Source organism: Penaeus vannamei, chromosome 15 (assembly GCF_042767895.1).
Source record: "Penaeus vannamei isolate JL-2024 chromosome 15, ASM4276789v1, whole genome shotgun sequence".
Classification (NCBI taxonomy): Eukaryota; Metazoa; Arthropoda; class Malacostraca; order Decapoda; family Penaeidae; genus Penaeus; species Penaeus vannamei.
In genome coordinates, this window is record NC_091563.1 from 31,967,281 (window position 1) to 31,974,780 (window position 7,500).

General features: G+C 35.5%; 2 non-coding genes across 2 annotated transcripts; both read left to right on the plus strand.

Annotated features, from left to right (window-relative positions):
* Positions 1-4,402: 4,402 nt before the first annotated feature.
* On the plus strand, positions 4,403-4,475 carry TRNAQ-CUG (transfer RNA glutamine (anticodon CUG)). The gene has a single exon. It is a non-coding gene; the product is annotated as a tRNA-Gln (tRNA).
* Positions 4,476-5,996: 1,521 nt separating this feature from the next.
* TRNAQ-UUG (transfer RNA glutamine (anticodon UUG)) lies at positions 5,997-6,069 on the plus strand. The gene has a single exon. It is a non-coding gene; the product is annotated as a tRNA-Gln (tRNA).
* The last annotated feature ends 1,431 nt before the right edge of the window (positions 6,070-7,500 follow it).

Below are 7,500 nucleotides of genomic sequence, written 5' to 3' on the forward strand. Positions count from 1 at the left end.
TGTATATATAAAGCTTCCTCTTTTTAATAATTCGTTGTCGTGGTGTAGTGGTCAACATGACTGACTCAGGAGAGCTCGGGTTCGAATCCCGGTGAGAACATATACAAGTATTTTTTTTTTCTTTTATATTTAATAGCATGTAGCATATCATCAACTGTAAATCATAGCAGTGACTGAGAAAAAATAAGGAGAGGGAGAAGGAAACATACATTGTTTTGTGTATAATGAGTCGGATGTAGTGATGATGATAGTGATAAAAAATTCAAGATAATCGACTGGTTTGTTAAAATTGTGCATATATCACAGAGCGAAGGTAAGGCAGAATCGTGGTGTTACAGATACAAGGTCAGAATAATTGAAGAGAAAGGTAATATGAAAGGGAAAAGATCTGTTGTGTACGTTTTTTGATGTGCTGAGACAGGCAAAAGCATGTACAAGTTGACAATCAATAGGATGATGCAACAATTGCTTAGGTTAGATATTTAAATGTATATGTGTGGTGTATATTTGTGTGTGTATTTGTCTGTGTGTGTGCATACACATACACACACACATACATATGTATATTAGTATTTGGGCGATTGTGTACATGTGGTGTGTGCGTATACCTCTGCGCGCATGTGTGTAGCAAAAGATGCATAGTGAGGATACTGTGGAAGAGAAGAGGACAACCGAAAAATGCGACGTAAAGCGACATCAAACGGCGACAAAGAGAAACACGAGGCACACGTCAACCTCACACAGAACAACGAAAAATACGGCAGTGGAGGGAAAAATGAAGGAGAAAATGATTTTAATTATTACTCTCTCTCTCTCTCTGTCTTTCTGTCTCTCTCTCTCTCTCTCTCTCTCTCTCTCTCTCTCTATATATATATATATATATATATATATATATATATAGATATAGATATAGATATAGATATAGATATAGATATATAGATATATGCATATATATATTTCTCTCTCTCTCTCACTTTCCCTCTATCTCTCTCCTCTCCTCCTCCGTCACCTCTTCACCCTTCTGATGTATACAAAGTAGAGGATTTATAATAAACGTATGAGGTGGAGGGGGGGGGGTCAGACTGACAGACATTAGGAGAGAGAGAGAAAAGGAAAAACAAGGAGAGAGAAGACATACACAGACAGAGAGAGAAAGGTGTTCGGGATCGATTCCCATTGAGAATAATAATAGAGCTTATTTATATATTTGATAGTATGTAGGTCTATCCTCAAGTATAAATCATAACAGTGACAGAGAGAAAGATAAGGAGAGGAAGAAGGAAGCATACATTGTTTTGTGTGTGGTGAGTCGGATGTAGTGATGATGATAATGTGTATAATAGTGCGTATAGTGCCTGACCCAATAAGAGATAGAGAGGAAGACAGTAGCAGAAACAAAAAGAGAGAGTGAGAAGACGTGCAGAGCCAGACAGACGAACAAACATACACAGGCAGAGAGAGAGAGAGCTTCCTCTCATTATTACGTTCTCATGATGTAGTGGTCAACATGACTGAATCTGAATCAGGAGAGCTCGGGTTCGATTCCCGATGAGAACAAGGCTCTGATTTTTTTTTTTTTTTTTTTTTTTTTTTGATAGTATGTAGGCATATTATCAGCTAAGAATTATAACAGTGACGGAGAGAGAAAAGGTCTAGTCTTTTTTTTTTCTTATATATTTGATAGTATGTAGGCATATTATCAACTATAAACATATCAGTGACAGAGAAAGATACGGAGAGCGAGAAGGAAGCATGCATTGTTTTGTGTGTGATGAGTCGGATGTAGCGATAATGATGATAGTGTGTATAATAGTGCATATAATGGTAGAGATAAAAAATCAAGATAATCGGCTGGTTGGTTAAAACTGTCCGAGGCCTGACCCAATTAATGTGGAAATAGAAAGAGAAAAAAAAAAGATAGATAGAGACAGGAACAGAGACAAGGAGAGAGAGAGAGAGAAGACATACAGAACCAAACAGACGAACAGACATATACAGTCGAAGAGAGAGACAGAGAAACAGAGAGACAGGAGAAGAGAGAGAAAAAGAGGAGCGAGAGAGAGAAAGAGAGGAGCGAGAGAGAGAAAGAGAAAGAAAGAGATAGAATGAGAGAGACGCTAGCAGACACACAGAGAGAAGACATACAGAGCCAGACAGACGAACAGACATATACAATCAAAGGGAGAGAGAGAGAGAGAGAGATTATTTTGTATAGATACAGTTTCCCTCCCATATTAACAAGTTCTTATGGTGTTTTGGCCAACACTGACTCAGAATCAGAATATTCGCAATGAGAACATATACATTTTTTTTTTTTTTTGATAGCATGTAGCATATCATCAACTATAAATCATAATAGTGACAGAGAAAAATAAGGAGAGGGAGAAGGAAACATACATTGTTTTGTGTGTGATGAGTCGGATATAGTGATGATAATAGTGATAAAAAAATTGTGCCAGGCCTGACCCAATTAATGCGCATATATTCATACCCGCAGAAATATATGCTTATCTAGCTAATAAATATACATTTATTTATCTATCTATCCGGTAGATATGGGTATCTAGACTGAGAAATTTGTATTGATTTCAGTATGTATGAATTGTGTTTGAAAGAGAGATTTTTTATTATTATTATCACTTATAATCAAGGGCAATATAATGATACTGGACACAAGGAGATAAAGAGAGAGAGAAGACATAAAGAGCCAGAAAGTCGAACAGACATAGAGGAAGAGAGAGAGAGTGAGAGAAAGAGAAAGAGAGAGAGAGAAGCAGTAGTAGAGATAAGGAGGGAAAGAGAGAAAACATACAAAGCCAGACAAACGAAGGGGGAAGAGGGGGAAGTAAGCATTTGTTGTGTGTGATGAGTCGATGTAGTGATGATAATGATGGTGTGTATAATAGTGCGTATAACGGTAGAGATAAATAATTTTAGGATAATCGGTCGATTTGTTAAAACTGTTCGAGGCCTGACCCTATTAATGGGTATATATACGGACATGCATACCCGCAGAAATAGATGAATATCGGTCTATATACCAAATAGATTTACATATCTCTATCTATCTATCCGGGAGCTATGCATGTCTAGACTGATAGATATGTATTTATGTCAGTATATATGCATGTCCGTATAATAGATATTTATTGGGTCTTCTTATCTCGCACAATTTTAACAAACCGGCCAAAGGATGATAAAATGTGTCTGTGGAGAGGATCATTCAGAAAAAAAATGTGTTTGAAAGAGAATTTTTAATCTATAATCAAGGTTAGTATAATAATACGGGACACTGCTGCATACGAAGATATTTCCTGATAAAAAATAAGGGAATAACAAAAGTATTAAGAAAGATCTATTCATCATGTGTGTGTGTTTCTGAATGTATGTTTGTATGTTTGTCTAGGAAACTTGCTCAGGTATCAGAAAGAGTACATTCAAGATTTTCATTCGGATTTCATATGACGCTACAGGATCCAAATGACCTAATTTGGGCGAGACAACGGAGGCATATATCACAGAGAGAAAGGTGAGGCAGAATCGTGGGTGTTATAGAATCATCAAAGAAAAAAAATATAAAAAGGAAACGATCACTTGTGTCTAAGTTTATTGTTGTGTATATGTCATGACTTACAGGTTATTTTGGTTAGTTTCTTCGTGTTTCCTTGTTCTTTGTGTCTCTCCTCTCTGTCTTTTTCTCTCTCCTTCTCTATCTGTCTCCCTCTTTATTTCTTTTTCTCTCTCTCGCCTGACTTGTATTTTCTTTAGTGTAGTTTCGCACCTGTAAATTGTAGCACTTCATGAAATACCTAAAACAGGCAATGCATGTAAAAAAATCACCACTCATGGGATGTAGAAGCAAAAAGGAGAAAGAACTTTATTTATTCCTCTCTCTCTCTCTCTCTCTCTCTCTCTCTCTCTCTCTCTCTCTCTCTTTCTCTCTCTCTCTGTCTTTGCCTCCCATTTCCCTCTATCTCTATCTGTCTCTCTCCTCTTTATGTCTTCGTCTCTCTTCTTTTCTCTCTCTCTCTCTGTCGTCTTATTTATTACAGTTTCGGAACTTTAAATTGTAGCACTTCATTGAATACGTAAGACATGCAAATGCATGTAGAAATTCATTCATGTAATCATCTATCTGTCCTTTAGATATGCATGTCTAGACTGGTAGATATGTATTAATTTCAGTACATATGCATGTCCGTCTAATAAATATTCATGTCGGGCCTCGCACAATTTTAACAAACCGGCCAAAGAGAGAGAAAAAAAGAAAGAGAGAGAGTGAGAGAGAAAGAGGGAGAAAGAGAAAGAGAGAGAGAGGGAGAGAAAGAGAGAGGGAGAGAAAGAAAGAGAGGGAGAGACATAAATAGATAAAAATATAGACACATGGCTTCCCAAACAACATGTTCTCATGGTGTAGTGGTCAACATGTCTGACTCTGAATCAGGCGAACTCGGGTTCGATTCCCGATGAGAACAAATTCATTTTTTTTTTTCTTTTCTTTTTTTTGGTAGTATGTAGACATCAACTTTCAAGGTTAAGACTTAGAAAAGGTTAAGGAGAGAGAAAGAAAGAGGGAGAAGGAAGCATACATGTGTTTTGTGTGTGATGAGTCATCGGCCGGTTTGGTTATATTGTGCGAGGTCTGACCCAATGAATGAGCATATATACGGACATTCATACCCGCAGAAATGGATGCATCTCAGTCTATCTATCTAATAGATATGCATTTATCTATCTATCCGGTAATAAGCATGTCTAGACTGATAGATATGTATTTATTTATGTATAGATGCATGTCTGTATTATTGATATTCATTGGGTCGGGCCTCGCACAATTTTAGCAAACCGGCCTAAGGATATGTGTCCATAGAGAGAATCATTAAAAGAAAGAAATAAAAAATAGAAAAGAAAAGAAAAAAACATATTGTGTCTGGAAGACATGACTTTTTATATGAAAATAATTCTTGAGTAATATAAGGGAATAACAAAAGTAGTAAGGAAGATCTATTCAGGTGTGTTTGTGTGTGTGTGTCTTCACGTATGTTTGTATGTCTGTGTGTATGAAACTCGCTCAGTATCAGAAAGATTATATTCAAGAGTTTTATTTTGATTTTATATGACCTTACAGAATCCAAATGACCAAATTTGGGCGAGACAACTGAAGCATAAATCACAGAGCGAAGGGTAAGGCAGAATCGTGGGTGTTATAGATACATGGTCAGGATGATTGAACAGAAAGGTAATATAACAGGGAAAAGATCTGTTGTGTCCAATGTATATATATATATATATATATATATATATATATATATATATATATATATATATATATATATATATTAGTATATGTGTGTGTTTGTGTGTATACGATGTATATGTCTGTGTGTATGCATATACCCAAGATATATAAATACTAGTGTGTGTGTGTTTGTGTTTGTGTCTTTATGTGTGTTTTCTGCATATATCTGTATGTATGCGTAAACCTGTGTGCGTGTGTGTGTAGCAAATGATGCATAGTGAGGATACTGTGGAGGAGAAGAGGACAACCGAAAAATGTGACGTAAAGCGACATCAAACTCCAGGCGAGAGAAAATGAAGGAGAAAGAAATTATTTATTCCTCTATCTGTCTCTCTCCCAATTTCCCTCTGTCTCTCTCTACTCCTCCTCCTTCTCTTCGCCCTTTTGATGTACACAAAGTACATGATTTTCTATTTTAGTCTCAGTACATGTGATCGGTGTATAGATAGACATGGCATATAGTTGCTAAAGTTTAGGAAGGGTATTTGATATCTTTCAGCATGAACAGTAAATGTATATGAATGAATATGAATATAAATATATGTATATATTTATATCTATATATATACACACACAAACAAAATATACATATATATACATTGGTAGAGAGAGAGAGAGACAGACAGACAGACAGACAGAGAGAGAGAGAAAGAGAGAAACATACATATATATAGATGGTTTCCCTTCTTAAGTTTAAGTTCTCATGGTGTAGTGGTCATCACGACTGACTTTGAATCAGGAGAGCCCGGGTTCGATTCCCGATGAGAACAATATAATGTTAGTATTCTTTTATATCTAATTGTGTGTAACAGTAACACAAGGATAAGGAGAGGGAGAGGGAGAAGGAAGAATACATTTTTGTTTGTGATGAGTCAGATGTGATGATGATTGTGTGCATAATTGTGCACATAATGATAATCAAGATAATCGACGGACATGCATACTCACGGAAATAGATACACATCGGTGTATCTATCTAACAGATATACATTGAAATATATATCTGGTAGATATGTCTACACTTCATATCTGGTAGATATGTCTAGATGGATCAATTTCAGTATACATGCATGTCCGTATAACAAATATTCGTTGGGTCGGACCTCGCAGAATTTGAACAAACCGGCCAATGGATGATTATTCAATATGTGTTTGTGGAGAGAATAAAAAAAAAAAAAAAAATGAATAATAAAAAACATGAATTGCGTTTGAGAGATTTATGATTTATAATCAAGGACAATATAATGATACGGGAACTGCTGTATACGAAGATAATTCTGGAGTAAAATAAAGGAATAACAAAAGTATTGAAAAAGATCTATTTATGTGTGTATATGTGTGCGTTTTTGGGTGTGTCTACATATATGTTTGTATGTCTATATAGGAAACCCTCGCTCACGTATCAAAGAAAGTACATTCGAGACTCAATCTGATTTTATATGACCTTACAGAATCCAAATGACCAAATTTGGGCGAGACAACGGAAGCAATAATCACAGAGCGAAGGGTAAGGTAGAATCGTGGGTGTTATAGATGCAAGGTCAGGATAATTGGACAGAAAGGTAATATGAAAGGAAAGAGTGATATTGTTTCTAGGTTTATAATTGTCTTTTATTGTTTATTGTATTTATAAGTTAACTATGCGCGGATTTTGATGTGATGACTTCGAGGTTATTTTTGTTAGTTTTTTATGTTTGTTTTTCTTTGTGTCTGGATTCTTTTCTGTCTATCTCCTCTCTTTATGTCTTCGTCTCTCATTCTCTCTCTCTCTCTCTCTCTCTCTCTCTCTCTCTCTCTCTCTCTCTCTCTTCTTCTTCTTCTTCTTCTTCTTCTTCTTCTTCTTCTTCTTCTTCTTCTGCTTCTTCACTCTATTCCTTCTCCTCTTCACCGTTTTGATGTTTACAAAACAGAGGGTTTACAATAAAGGTATGTAATTTAGAAATGATTTTTATCGTAATTTCGGTGCATGATATCGGTGTATTCATGGACATGTCATATATTTGCTAACGTTTAGAAAGGGTATTTCATAATTTTTAGCATAAAAAGAAAATGTATATAAATGAATATGAATATATGCATAAACACGCACACACACAGATATGTACAAATATATAAGTATACATACATATACACATGCATATACATATATATACATATATATACATGTATATACACACACACGCACACATATATGCATAAAC